The sequence below is a fragment of the Cibotium barometz genome, chromosome 7 (genome assembly GCF_041138505.1).
Source record: "Cibotium barometz isolate CiBa-2024 chromosome 7, ASM4113850v1, whole genome shotgun sequence".
Taxonomy (NCBI): Eukaryota; Viridiplantae; Streptophyta; class Polypodiopsida; order Cyatheales; family Cibotiaceae; genus Cibotium; species Cibotium barometz.
Window position 1 is genome coordinate 25260440 of NC_141052.1, and position 14732 is coordinate 25275171.

At 37.3% G+C, this 14732-nt stretch overlaps 1 long non-coding RNA gene across 3 annotated transcripts; it reads right to left on the reverse strand.

The window, feature by feature from the left end:
* LOC147636824 (uncharacterized) lies at nt 1-10734 on the reverse strand. Of its 3 annotated transcripts, XR_015266258.1 has the most exons (7): nt 10359-10734; nt 7533-7596; nt 6405-7448; nt 2924-3140; nt 2218-2291; nt 1494-1602; nt 1-1097 (listed from the first exon to the last, which is right to left on the reverse strand). It is a non-coding gene; the product is annotated as an uncharacterized LOC147636824 (long non-coding RNA). The 3 variants fall into 3 exon arrangements; XR_015266259.1 differs by lacking the exon at nt 1494-1602; XR_015266257.1 differs by having other exon boundaries at nt 1494-2291.
* Between the last annotated feature and the right edge of the window lie 3998 nt (nt 10735-14732).

Sequence of the window (14732 nt, forward strand, 5' to 3'; positions counted from 1 at the left end):
GTAAACTGCAAGATCAATCAATTCCGCCATATATTATGAAAGCCCATGGTTTTCTTATTGGTTATTATTACAAGACAATTTTATTTGGCATCAATCAATTCCGCCATATATTATGAAAGCCCATGGTTTTCTTATTGGTTATTATTACAAGACAATTTTATTTGGCATCATGGGTGCTTAGTGTTCCTAGCGACCATATCGTGGGTGCTTAGTGTTTCTATCCATCGTATCGTGCAGTAACAAGGCTCCAATGGAGGTTGCCTGCCATCCAGAACCCAACGTTGTCAAGGTATCCTAGCATCCCTGGTTTGGCCATGAGTACCCTCGACTGCTGGATCTCGTTGATACAACGAGCACATTCCTTTTACTGGTCCTCGATCATGCGGCGGACTTCAGGGACGGCCTCCTGCATCAGCTCTGAAGCAGAGGGAGGAGGAGAGTGAGCTGCTGATGGGGCGTTACTGATCGTGATCCGATGAGGTCGCCTTGCATGTGCTCCTTCTAGAAAGGAGTTCGTTGCGCCACGCCGGAGGCCTTCATGACGTGGAGTCGTACAAGCGCATACGGGCAGATTCCGGCGGCTTCAGTACTACCGACTTGGGGATGGAGTACGCTCAAGGAGCGGAGTTCGACGAAGAGACGGTCAACCACCCTCTAATCCGCAGCTGGAAAGACGGCACCGTCTTTCACGTCTATTGGGTCGACGACCTCTACTCGTTCAAGAAGGAGTACATGCAAGGTGACCTCATCAACACCATCCCCATCCTCTGCTACAACAAGTTGATCACGATCAGTAAGAGCTAGGCCGTGAACTTGCAGCTGGCTAGCAGGATGACATCCGGCTTGCACAAGACGTCGGCCGCATACGACCCTCTCCCGTTTGCAAGGAGTCCACGATCTCCTTCAAGAGCTGGCTGTCGGGGTGCGTACTCCAAGAGAACGAGCACTCAACCGTGGCAATCGTTATGCCGCGCAGATCCACCTTCCCAGGTAGCATTTCACGGAGAGCTTGTCCATTTCGGGGGTTGAGAGAGAGAGAGAGAGAGAGAGAGAGAGAGAGAGAGAGAGAATTGCACGCGGAAGCGCCTGTTTCAAATCTGCAAACCAAGCAAGTCGACGAAGATCAGATCACCACATGCAAGATATAATAAAACAGACGTACGTGAGAATTACTCAGATAGTAGTATACCGAGAGGCGTCTCAGGCCTCTCATACGATTTAAAGGCTCAAGAGTGAGACGCCTCTTTTTGTTTTTGTTTTTAGAGACGAGAACGAGAACGTTCGTTTCTGAGAACGAGCACGCTCGTATGAGAGGCGTCTCATACGATTTAAAGGCTCAAGAGACAAAAACTCATTAGACCGATCTGAGAAAGAATGACTAGTCTGTGTGTTTGTGTGCGTTTGTAAGAAGGGTATACCGGACCCTTATGTAATAAAAATAAGAGAAAGAATAACTAGGCCCAACCAAGAACATAGAGCCACTGAAAGCTTACATTGCTTAGCTTCTTGTTGGCCAACAGTCGGACTCAGCTGCACAACTTTAAAGAAGGGGTGGGGTGTCTTTTTCGTAGTTAAGACATGCAGCTTGCCAGTCGAGGGTTGCTGCAACTTCAAAGGGGTGTCCATTTCGTAGTAGCAACATGCAATAATATACTAAATGATATTCAACCAATGTAAGTTTTGTTCTATTAAAGATGTGTTACCCTCAACAACAAGTAGGCCTTCAATTTGAAGCGGAAGGCTAGACTTCATGAAAGTTTAAGTGGCACTTTGGCCATCTCTCGTGGATATCAAAATGCCACCTTTTCTTTAATGTTGGATTTCTTATTTTCTAATATATTTAGGTTCTACATAGAAATTAATATGGCATCATCATCTTCTATCTTATAGCCGATGCTAATTAGCTAGAAAATAAGAAACAAAAGTGTTGTTGTGACCAACACGAGTTTTGAATTTTCTTTCTCATAGGAAGGAATTATCGCTTAGCAAAAATCTTAATCTTTTCTCTAAAGACTTTATCAAAGTTGTCCCACATTTCATTGTCGATCTTTGATGCATCATTGTTGTGGGAACAACATTATTGCTATTTTTACATGGATTTTATTTTCACATACATTACTTTGTACTCAAAAGTAAGAAGGTTACCCATGATAAGCCTTTAAGATACATGCATGTATCATTGCCATACACATTTTACAAAAATCTTAGAAAAATTACCTTTTCTCCAAAGACTTTATCAAGTTGTCCCCCACACTTCTTTATCAAGTTGGCCAAGAGTCGGGGACTCAGTCCTGCACAAATTTAAAGGGGTGTCCTTTTGGTAGTAAAGACATGCAGCTGGCCAGTCCTAAGGGTTGGGGCAACTTCAAAGGGGTGTCCTTTTCATAGTAATGACATGCAGCAATATCTTAAATAGTATTCAACCAATGTAAGTTTTATTCTATTAAAGATGTTTTACCTTCAACAACAAGCTTGAAGCCGAAGGCTAGACATCATGAAAGTTTTAGTGACACTTTTTCCATCTCTTGTGGGTATCAAAATGCCACCTCTTCTTTAATGTCGGGTTTCTCATTTTCTAGTATATTTAGGTTTTACGTAAGAAATTAATATGGCATCATTATCTTCTATGTTATAGCCAATGCTAACTAGTTATAAAATAGGAAACAAAAGTGTTATTATGACTAACACGAGTTTGGAATTTCTTTCTCATAGGAAGACTTTATCAAAGTTGTCCCACATTTCATTGTATATCTTTGATGCGTCATTGTTGTAGACACAACATTATTACTATTTTTACATGGATTTTATTTTCACATACATTACTTTGTACTCAAAAGTAAGAAGATTACCCCATGATAAGCCATCAAGGTATATGCATGTATCATTTCTATACACGTTTTTAAAAAAATCTTAGAAATTTTACCTTTTCTCCAAATACTTTATCAAAGTTGTCCCACACTTCTATATCCTTCTCTGTTGAGGAACATACATCATTGTTGTGGGCACAAAATACCCATGATGACAAGTCATCAAGGCACATGCATGTATCATTGTTATAGGCATTTGACAAAAATCGTTAGCTTTTCTCCCAAGACCTTATGAAATTGTCCTACACTTCTTTATCCATCTTCTTGAGATACCTGCATCATTGTTATTGGCATAGCATTATTGCTATTACAACATGGCCTTATTTGCACATACATCACTTTTTTGTACTCAAAAGGAAGAAGGTTACCCACCACCATGATAAGCCATTAAGGTACTAGCATGCATATAAATAGTGAGTCATGTCCATGACAACAGGTATGTTATAAGGAGATCACCATTGATTGGAAAAAATGTTTTTTCCAAGCATTGAATAATACCTATGTAGCAATTACACTAGGCATACTAGGGTCTCTTTTTGACATATGCCATTTATGTTTTAAAAAAAGATCATTCTCTCATTTATTTTAATCAAATTATGATCATAAGAAGAAGGAGAAAAACAAAAGATAATGTGTCCATTGTCTCCAATTATTTTTGAGGTCATATAATTTAAAGGCTACACTGTTCTTTTGAGAGGGTCTTTAGAAGAAAGGTAGAAAAACATTTTCCTTCAAAATAAAGGCTAAGGTTTGAGAAAATTAGTATTGTGAGCTTCCACTACCTTCAAATAGAAATGAAGATTTTAGATGAGCCCTTCAAATGAAATTTAGAGTTTAAGGTTAGTGGCATAGACTCTGGACACAATACAATTACTATCACTACAACCTACATGACATTTTAATACAACCTCTCTCTTATCATTTTTAAAGGTCACAACACATTTGGCACATCGGAAGGCATCCATGGACACAAATTATAGTTGTCTTTATAGTTGGTAATGAGGGAAGAAAAAAAGTATCTCACATTATTATCACAAGCACAACATTATTGCTTTGGCACATTATTTTTGTACTTCAATGTAAAACAGTAGACCCTAAATGTTTCACATACCCATGATATGCCAAAAATGTACATCTTAAATTTACAGCAATGTGATGAGCTATGGTGGATCAAATGCAAGAGTCAACATAATTAGCAAGTGATTAGATGATGATTAAGATGAGATTAGTGAGCAATTAAACTAATAGCTTAATGTAGGCATGGATAGTCAAAAACCAGCAATTTCTCATTAGGCCAATGCCTCAATTTATAGGTTGTACATCCAAAAGATGCCAAGCATCTAATCCCACTAATTTCTCCTTGATTTGTGCCACCTCCCCTACGTCTAGGAGCACCTTTTCCTAGAATCTTTCCACACCCCTATATTCACTCATGCTACCCTTGATTCTCTCATCAATAGATACCTCTCACCTTTTCACTGCTACCCACACTCAATTATAGATTTACAATCTCTTGCTAAGGGCTTGTTCCCGCACACACCATTCACTTGCATATTTCAACACCTCCCCTCAAGTGAATAATTCTAGCACACCTAGACCCTATACCAAGTTTTCCTCTTACTTGGTAGCCTGCGAGCGACCAGTGCCTCGAGTCTCTAACTCAAAGTCCTTGACACTCTCTCTCTATGACCAAGGCTACTACAAGTGCCCGTGACCTAAACTAAAGTGCTCACACATACATCTACCACATGGCCTACATTATCGGTGGCTCAAAGAAGGTGGTTTTACTTTGTTGGGGCAGGTTACATTGGGTTGTGGGATTTCTCTCTCTTTCTCTCTCAGAAAAGATATCCTGACTCCTCTTCTTTTATTAGGAGTCTCCATGAAGTTTGTCGATGTCAATCCTTCTTCATTGGGTTTGCTGTATAGCAGTCTCTAGCCATGTGTTCTAGCTTCCCACAGTTGTGGCAAGGGAAGGTCCTTCCTTCTCCCTTGCCTCTTCCTCGCTCTTGTTCTCGAATCCTCCTCGGGTAGAGTGCTTTTTCCTCTCTAGTTGTTGGATCCAACCCTTTCTTCTCTTTGACCTTGGTCTCTTGCTCTAGTAGAGCTCCTTCTATCTTATGCAGCTTCAATTATAGTACATTCTTTAAGGTTTCCACAATGTTCTCATATTCTCCTTTGTCCACCCTCTTTAGAAGCATTGCTAGTGCCTCATTATCCTCTACCTTTTTCCCAATGGCTACCAGTTGTTGCTTAATGATTTTGTATTTATTCAAGTGTGTGGTTACAGGTTCACTTTCCTTCATGTCAAGTTTGTTTGAATCAATTTGGACAAGATTTGGACTTGTTTGGCTCCCTTTTTAATTTGGTTTGATCCAAGAGATAAAAATATCATAATTTTTTTGAATTAAAAACCCTTCCACACATGTGAAATAGGCACCTACCTCAAGAGTTCCCCTTTTCTTAACCAAGGTGTCAAAAATGCATCATTATTCTAAAATATCTCATTTTTTTAGTAATATCTCATAATTTTTAACTAATAAACCTTATACTCAATCAACTCTTCATCTTATGTGAGCATTTACTCATTTTTGGGTATTTTTTTTATTCTCTTGAATTTATCTCATCCCAACACTTGGATTAATCTAGTTGGTCCATTGGAACCTTAATTAGACCATAATCCAAAAATTTCTGACAATGTAGATCCTTAGGCTAAGGTCCTTTATACCATTTTCAATTAATTTCAAATGCACATTAAAAAGTTCATTTTGAACTTCTGTTTTAGAGCAATCCATTTCAGACACTAGGAGGTTTTTTATATCTAGAGATATCTTAATTTTGGATTATCTCTCTCTAGATATTTTCTCTCTCTAAGCCAAAATAGGATAAAACAAGATCTTTCTTCTATTTCAGAGAGAAAAATAATTACAAGAATAGAAGGGGAGGTTCTTACATCTTTATACCTCAAAAGCTAGAGGTATAAAGAATAGAAGGGAAGGTTTTTACACCTTTATACCTCAAAAGCTAGAGGGAGAAATCTTACAAAAGTTAATGCAGGAGGCTGTCCTTGAAGTCTGTCGCATGATCCAATACTAGGAAAAGGAATGCGCTTGTTGTATCAATAAGATCAAGCAATCAATGGTGAAACCAGGCATGCTAGGCTACCTTGACAATGAGATATATATATATATATATATAATTAAGATACACAAATATACACAAAAATGCAAGATGAAAGCAACCCTTAAGCATTGTGCAGAATCAACAAATAACATGAAAGTACTCACGAAAATTGATTTTTTAAGCAAGTGAAAAAACCCCCTACTTCTAATTCAAGTTGGGATTTCTATTATAGGCTGGTTTTTAAATGGCGTCATGTTAAGTACGCTGGTTTTTCAAAGCCAAAACAATAATCATTTCGGTTTTTAAAAGAGAAGCTCTTAGTTGACCAAAAACCATTTAAAAAACACAAATCTAAAAGTAATCCTCTTTTAGTATGTTGCCAAACAAAGCTATTTGCATGAAATAACCACTCACAATAGTCAAGACCAACTCAAATTTCATCCCGCTTTTCCATTTTGTAGCCATTGAGAATACCTCCAAGAGTCCAATGCGAGTCCAATGCATGTTGACACATAATACTACAAAAAATAGGCAACTAAATTGAAGTGTGGAGTCTGGACTATAAAAAACATCAATAAACCTTGCAAATAATGAAGATTATTAATTTATTTTGGCCTCACACATGGTAGAGGATTCTTATTTACAAGCTCAAAAGTAAGAAAAACAAAGAGTGTTAACACCACACCCACCACAGCTAGAAAAGAAAAAATATACAAATGGATTGAAAAATCAAAGAGAGACTAGAAAAATGACAAAAAGATATGAGAGAGAGAGAGAGAGAGAGAGAGAGAGAGAGAGAGAGAGAGGAGTTAAAAGCATGAGCTTAATATACTATGAGAGAGAGAGAGAGAGAGAGAGAGAGAGAGAGAGAGAGAACAAACAAGAGATAGAAGTCAAAATCGTAGAGATTGATATATTACAGGAACGTACCCAATCTTAACTCTCATTAGAGAAGAGTTAAAGGAGATTATCATCATTGGCCACAATTAAGTGAAATAACTAATTAAATGGACTACACACACATGTCAAAAGCCTCCCCCCCCCACACACACACACACATTCAAAACCAATGCTCACAAAAAAAACAAATTCATTAAAATCACTCACTCACACTTATACACATTAATGCTTCCTCACAGCCACCTATACACATTCACACAAATACACAAATACAAACACATTCATGTGCATGCAAACACACACACACACACACACACACACTCACTCACTCACTCACTCACACTTATACACATTAATGCTTCCTCACAGCCACCTATACACATTCACACAAATACACAAATACAAACACATTCATGTGCATGCAAACACACACACACACACACACACACACACACACACATGCAAAAATAAATGTACAAAGCTACTTCCAAAAAACAAGGAACAAAAGTAGAGTGAAGGGATAAAAAGCCTCCAAGATTTGTTCACCCAATCGAAGACCTACAAATAAAGAATAAACAATCAAAACGCTGTATAAAATAGCATAGAAAAATAATTGAGTATTGTGCATATAGTGAAGCCCACCTAACACCTTCACCATAAAGATGTCTGCTTGTTTTTGCTCCACGTTTCCACAAATCTATTGCATCTGCAAAATCAAAATCCTTGAATGAATAGGGATCCTCAATAGATATTCTCATCAACGACTACAACTTTGGTATTCAGTACATTTTGAATCTTGGTCTTTATGAGATTCTATATATTAAAACCTCTCTCAACAACAAGATATACTATAGCATTGGAGCAATATTATTCCAGCTAGTCTTAAAATCATAGGATATTTCTCTCTCATTGTTTCATTTCTTCCAGTAGCAACCCAAGTATCTCTAAGGCTCCATTCTTTCCAGCTAGTTTTAAAAGCATAGGATATTTCTCTCTCATTGTTTCATTTCTTCCAGTAGCAACCCAAGTATCTCTAAGGCTCCATTCTTTCCACTCCTTCGGAACTTGAAACTTAAAGCTTTGATACTCCTTTTTTGTCTCAAAATCTCGAACTATAAAATCCAATTCCTCTCCTGCCCAATTCTTTTTTCTAACTCCATAAAATGATGCAAGCATGAAAATTTTACGATTCCCAAATTGTTGAAAGACCTCTTTACTAGGAGGAAAACTATAAGGTGCCAATGTCTTAAAGCAATATAAGATGCTATTATCAGAAAAACGATCTTTCAAGTTAGCTATTACTAATTCAATAAAAGATGTTTGAAATGACATACAATTAAGAAAATCAGACCCATCCTGCTTCTTGTGGATATGAATGCTCCTATACATAGACCCTCGAATGGAAGCTTGTAGAGCATGAAGTTGGCCACCATCAAGAGGCCCGTACTTTGGAATAATGAAAAACTCATGTCGATCTTCATTACATACATTCACATCAATTATAAGATCCACAAAAAATATGACTTTAGTGCATTTATCTTCCTCATAATGATTCCAACAATAGAGGTCACATCTACAAAGGTGTGCTGAAATACTTTGCTAAGAATTACAAGTCTATCTAGAACATCAGCCAAAAAATGAACATTGTACATGAACTCAAAGCTTGAGAGCGTGTGAATAAAGAGTAACATTTTCAGTTCTTGTAAACTCCAAGAGTGCCTCATATGACTCACATAATTTTCTAACAACCATTTGTCTACTCAACCACCTTACCTTGTGCATGCGACTTATGAGCAAAATAGCACAATTAAACTCATCTTGTAGACTTTCTAGATCTTTTTCCTTGACAGAACTTTTAGAAAAGAGTGCAACAGTTGAATTCAAGCAAGCATCAATTTCTTGTGCAATACTAGAATCCTTTACAGTATCATCCAAACATAAACTAGTCTTATGTGCAATGCAATGGATTCTTGTCATAAATGGATTAGCTCTTTTCAAGTGGGTCGCTAACCCATTATGATGCCCAACCATTGATGATGCACCATCAGACCCAAAACATATAAGCTTATTCAAATCCAAGCCACATTGTACCATGAAATCTATGCAAGAGTCATACAAGCAAGATGATGTGCTACTTTGTAACTCCAAAAGTCCCAAGAACATTGTCTCATGCTCATAATTTTCTAGGTATGATGCATAACAATCAAATTTTGATTTGTGCCTATGTCGGTCGATTCGTTTAGCATCATGCTAAAAAATGGAGACTTTTTTTAGCTTTTCTAGCTCTGACCTTAATAAGGACTCACTAATATATTGTACAAACATTGCACAAGATTTATCATTGTGATAAACGTCACGTGGAAGGCAAGAGCAACCATTAAAAATTAGCAATTTCAACACTTTGGAAAACTTACAAAATGAGAGATGTTCCTTTGCCACGTGATATGCAGCATAAAACAAACTAAGCAATGCTGATTCAATTTTATATTTACTCATTTCCAAAGTATTAGAAACCAAAACTTTATTAGGATTATACTTATATGCAGCAAATTGATGCGTTTTGGTCCCACCATGATCAAACAAAGCACTAACTTGAATATGTATTGAACCTTCTTTACCAAAAGGATTTCCACACTTGGGAACTTCTCTACAAAAAATGCAAAAATATATGGCCTACCTTGTCATCAAAAAAAGCCCAATTGTAGATGCCTACCTATGCTAGATTCCAATCCTTCCTAGCTTTCTCCCGTCGATTCTCCTCAATCTCTTCAGACAAAAGCTTTACCTCACAACTTCCAACTTGGGTGCCTGTTTCAGAAGGACCACTTGAGAGCTCCCCAGAACTACCAAGTCTTCGCTTCTTGGATACGGAAGGTGTGTCCTTTTTTGTAAAGCCACGCATGTTAAGTATGCTTGACTGGACAAAGTTTGCCATGGGACTGTAGACTCCTAACACTGGCAGCTACAGAGAAGAGCGTAGAAACGCTCAATTCTAACTCCAATCAGTGCTCTCAAAAGTCGCCCCCTTTAGTGTATATTTTATCAAGGCAAAATTTGGATCTAAAGAAAAAATATATATATATATATTAAAAAAACTGGTTACTGAACCCTAGAGAAAACTGAACCAGTGGTGCTGACGAAAAACTGCCCTTTAGTGTATTTTATCAAGGCAAACTCTTGAGTCATCTATAATATAATTTGAGGGCACAAAGAAGAGTCTATTTTACCGTGCAACAAGACAATGTATAAAAATATTATATCTTCATGAAGAGCTAGAAAGCTAGAAATGTGCGAAGATGCATGTCTTCAAGCATTAATCCTTTTAAATTGAGTAGTGAGCATCATGTTAAAAGTATTGGTTTACTTAAAAATAGGAACAAAATAGAAGTATTTTCGTGAGCACTAAACTGGTTACTGAACCCTTGATTTTCTTGAGAAAACGTTGAACATTCACGAATCACGACTCACCAGTAGCTCGAAGCTGGCTAGGGCGCTTGACTCCTGAGTGTCATACAATGTAAACTGCGAATGTATTGCTCAATGCTGACTGTTCACCAGTAACTTGAAGCTGGGCTAAGGGCCAGGCCACCAGGGCACTGAGTGTTGTAAACTGTGAATGTAAGCAGGGGCGTAGGCGGTGTTAAGCAGGGCGATGTTAAGCGTACGCGGTGTTAAGCAGGGGCGTAGGCGGGAGAAGAGGATGTCTGACATAGCCGGTAGAGGGCGCAAGTTTCAACGGAGAGGGCGGCCGAGGCACCAGAGGGAGAGGGCGGGTAGGAGATGAGAGGTGGTCTGAACTCTGAAGGAGAGAGCACTGAGCATAGAGGTCTGAGGATCTGCACGCTCCATGAGTCACTTTTAAGAGATAAGGTATGGTGGTAATAATAATATAATTTCAATAATAATTATTATTATTTCAAATACTAAAAACCAAAATCAACGATACTATACTAAACCATTTTTTTCATACATTTTTACCAACAATAACTATAGATTTTTACTAAATAAAAAATTAAAAAAACTCACAATACATAGAAATCACTTATTTATAATCAATCAAAAATATTTTATTCAATAACTCACTCACATCACCAACATACCTAAATATTCAGGCTATTCGTGAGCGCAAACATGCCTACTCTTTCAGGCTATTTGCGTGCACACAAACAATTTTATAGAAAAATATAATAAAAACTTTTTAAATTTAAAAAAAAAACAACAAACCAAAAAACACACACCCACACACACAAATGACAATGACCCATAAAAGGCCTATAGTGGTCTACCCCAAAGAGGGAAAAACACAAATCGGTGATAAAAAAATACAACTGTAAAGCCCAATGAGGTATGATACAATTTCAAAAAAATGCATAGGGGTGATTACAAGGACTGTCTCAACAATCTCAATTGGAATTAAAAGGGTGAAAACATTAACCACTCAAGTGACATTTATGACCATGCAAAAACAAAAGAATCAAGAACATAATAATCCTAACCAAATCAAAAGTGGAACATAACCCATAATTTTCTTCTTTAAACAAAAATAACAATAATAATCACATCCATTATCTTCGACAAGCTGAAACAAATCAACCTCTGAGTGATGACATTACAACTTAATTGTACATAAACATTTGTAAAATAACATCCCATCTCATTTAATTTTAATTGATCATACGTACTCAAATTGGGTAAACGCACATGCATCTTTGCAAGAGTTAAAATGGGTAATGCACATACACAAGCATCAATGATCCTCAAGGTAAATGGAATTATTTTCAAAAATAAAATAAAATTTGTGATTGATTTTGGCACTTGTCATTCTTTCATATCTCCAAGATCGGATGAGAATTTGAAATTGAAACCAAATAAAAAAACGCCAAAACTTGTTGAAATAGCTAGTGGGAGAAAGAGATTCACTAGTGGAGTGATAGAGTCTCTAGATTTTTGGTTGGGTCCTTTTGGTACGAATTGGGCACATGATTAAAAAAGGCTCCTATAGATTGTTAGTATAGATCCATAAACCTTATGAGGTCCAAGGGTAGAGAAGATTTAGTAAGAGGAGAGATGGATGAATGTTATGATGTATTCACATTTCAACCATGAAACTAATTGAGTATTTTTGTCTATGTATAAGCATAATGCATTATGCTTAATGCATTAATGCATAATGCATAAAGCTTAATTCTTAATGCGTGTAATGCATTAATTCTATACGTAATGCTTAATACATTACACATAATGCATAATGTTTAATGTATGATGCATAATGAACAATGCTTAATGCATAATGCATAAAGCTTAATATGTAATACATTAAGCATTAAGCATTAATGTGTAATGCATCAAGCATACTACATAATCTAAATGCCATATGCATTAATGCTTATGCTTATGCATTAAGCATGCATTACGCAATATGAATTAAGCTTATGCATTGTCCATTAATGCATTATGTATTATCGTATTATGCATTAAGCAGCATTAATGCGTTAATCTTAGGCATAATGATGAATTCATTAATGCATAATTCATTAAGCTTTGCATTATGCAAAATACATAATTATGCATTAATGCATTAGGCATAATGCTTAATGCATAGAGCATATACATGCTCTATGCATGTATATGCTATGTATGCATATGTGAGCTATGTGATGTTTTTATGCATAAATCTTTTTATGTAATGTATGCTCTACGTGAGCTATGTTTTTATGTTTTTATGCATATAGATGTAGCCATGATGGGATTCATCACCAACATACTAAGATCAGATATATGGAGGGGCATCCTCTAGTGCCGCACCCATACTCATAGATGACCCAGATTCGCAGAGAATGTTTTAGAGGCACAGGCGGCACCTGAACTCTAGGTACAGGGCCAAGCATTTCAGTCGCTTTGGCTTATTCCCCACCTATTATGTGACCGTGACATGCCAAGTATCCCATAGTTGCCCACATCCATCTTGAATCTACTCATCGAGACCTTTCTAATGATATATAGCATGATGGGAAATTTTGATTATTCAAGAAGTCTCCGAAATGGTGATGATGTGGCATGTTACATGCCACATCATCACCATTTCGGGGACTTCTTGAATAATCAAAATTGTTACATGCCATGTCAGCACCAATTTCGGGACTTCTTGGATAATCAAAATTTCTCATCATGCTATATATCATTGGAAAGGTCTCGATGAGTAGATTCCAAATGTGCAATCTCCACCAACTTTTGATTTGATTTGTAAAAATTTCACCATGAGACCATTTTTTTCTAGAGACAGGAGGTGTGAAAACCCTTAAGGGGAAAAAATGAGAGTCCATATTTTGCATAATAAATTTTCTTGAAATTTTTTATTCTTAACAAATTTAGAATCTTGTTTGTTCAAATCTCTCTAGGGATAGCTATCTTTGAAAAGACTTTAATGGGACGTCTCTCATATTCTGCTTAGCCTGGAAAGATTTTAATAACTCTAAGGTTCTTGGGAGTTGGCCATTAAAAGATATATTTGACTTTATATGGATCCATGTGAATACCATCTCTTGAAAGCACATGACCCAACTAAATAGTCTTATCCTTTTTTGTAAAGAGACACTAAGACATCTTCTAAATATAAAAGCTTATGGGCTCTATACATGAAACTCATGATCACTCATTGTCTGAATAAACAAAAATTTCATCCAAAAAAAAGAATAAAATCCTCTAGATACCTATGATAAACATTATTCATCATGAGACACATGGAAATTACACAAGCATTGGTGGACAAACCGAAAGGTAAGACTGTGAGTTCACTCACAATCGTCATAGCGTGTCCTTAAGGAAGTCTTGAATATATCTTCTTATTTAATTCAAACTTGATGATAATAAGATCATAGATCTATCTTAAAGAAGTCCTTCACTCCAGCTAACTTACTCAATAAATCATCGATGCAAAGGATATTTATTCTTTATAGTCTACCTCTAACTTACTATAATAAGCCCTTTTTTAATCAAATCATCCAATCGTACCTTCAATTATGCATACTCTTAAATTGATATGGGGCTCTCACATGAGGTAAAACTTGAGTGACGATCTCCATGGCATGATCAAACTTGAGTGACGATCTCTATGGCATGATCTAGGGAGAGGGAGCCTTGGAAGGTCATCCAAAAACACATCCATGTACTCTCTAAGATCTTCTTCATATCAACACATGCTCTTCCTCTTTTTTATCATTGTATTTGGTATTCTTCACTAGGATTTGTAAGGTTTATAGCCTTGTGTCTAACTCCTTGAGTTAGTTTCATGGCTAAAATGCACATACATCAAAACATTCATCCATATCCCCTCTTAGTAAATCTTCTCTGCCAAGGTTTTATAGCCTTGCATCTACGAATGGAGTCACTGCCTCTATCTGCCGTGAGGAAAGGGCCAGGCCTCCAACCTCTCAAGAAAGCTTCCCCCTGACCGCCACTTCCACATGCAGTCAGAACCTCCCTATCGCTTCCCCCACCACTGACTGCAAAGGGTGTGAATGATATCTAGCCAGATGCTCCTGATGGTCTCAACTAGCAGAGTGTGGGTACCCTCGATGGTCTCGCTGCATCTAGCATGTCAAATGTGCCAGGTGTCAGGCATTTTTCTGAGAGGTATTTTGGGCTTATGTACATACGTGTGCGTGGCATGTGTGGAGAGTTTGGTTTTGAGGGCGTGGCCAGGTGTACAGGGTAGATGGCTTTGAGGGCGTGGCCAGGTGTACAGGGTAGATGGTTTTCATTTTGAGCGTGTTGCAGGCCTGTCTGTGAGAGGTTTGCTGGGGTTGATTTCAGCTGTTCGGTTGTCTTGAAGTGTGTGGGCGT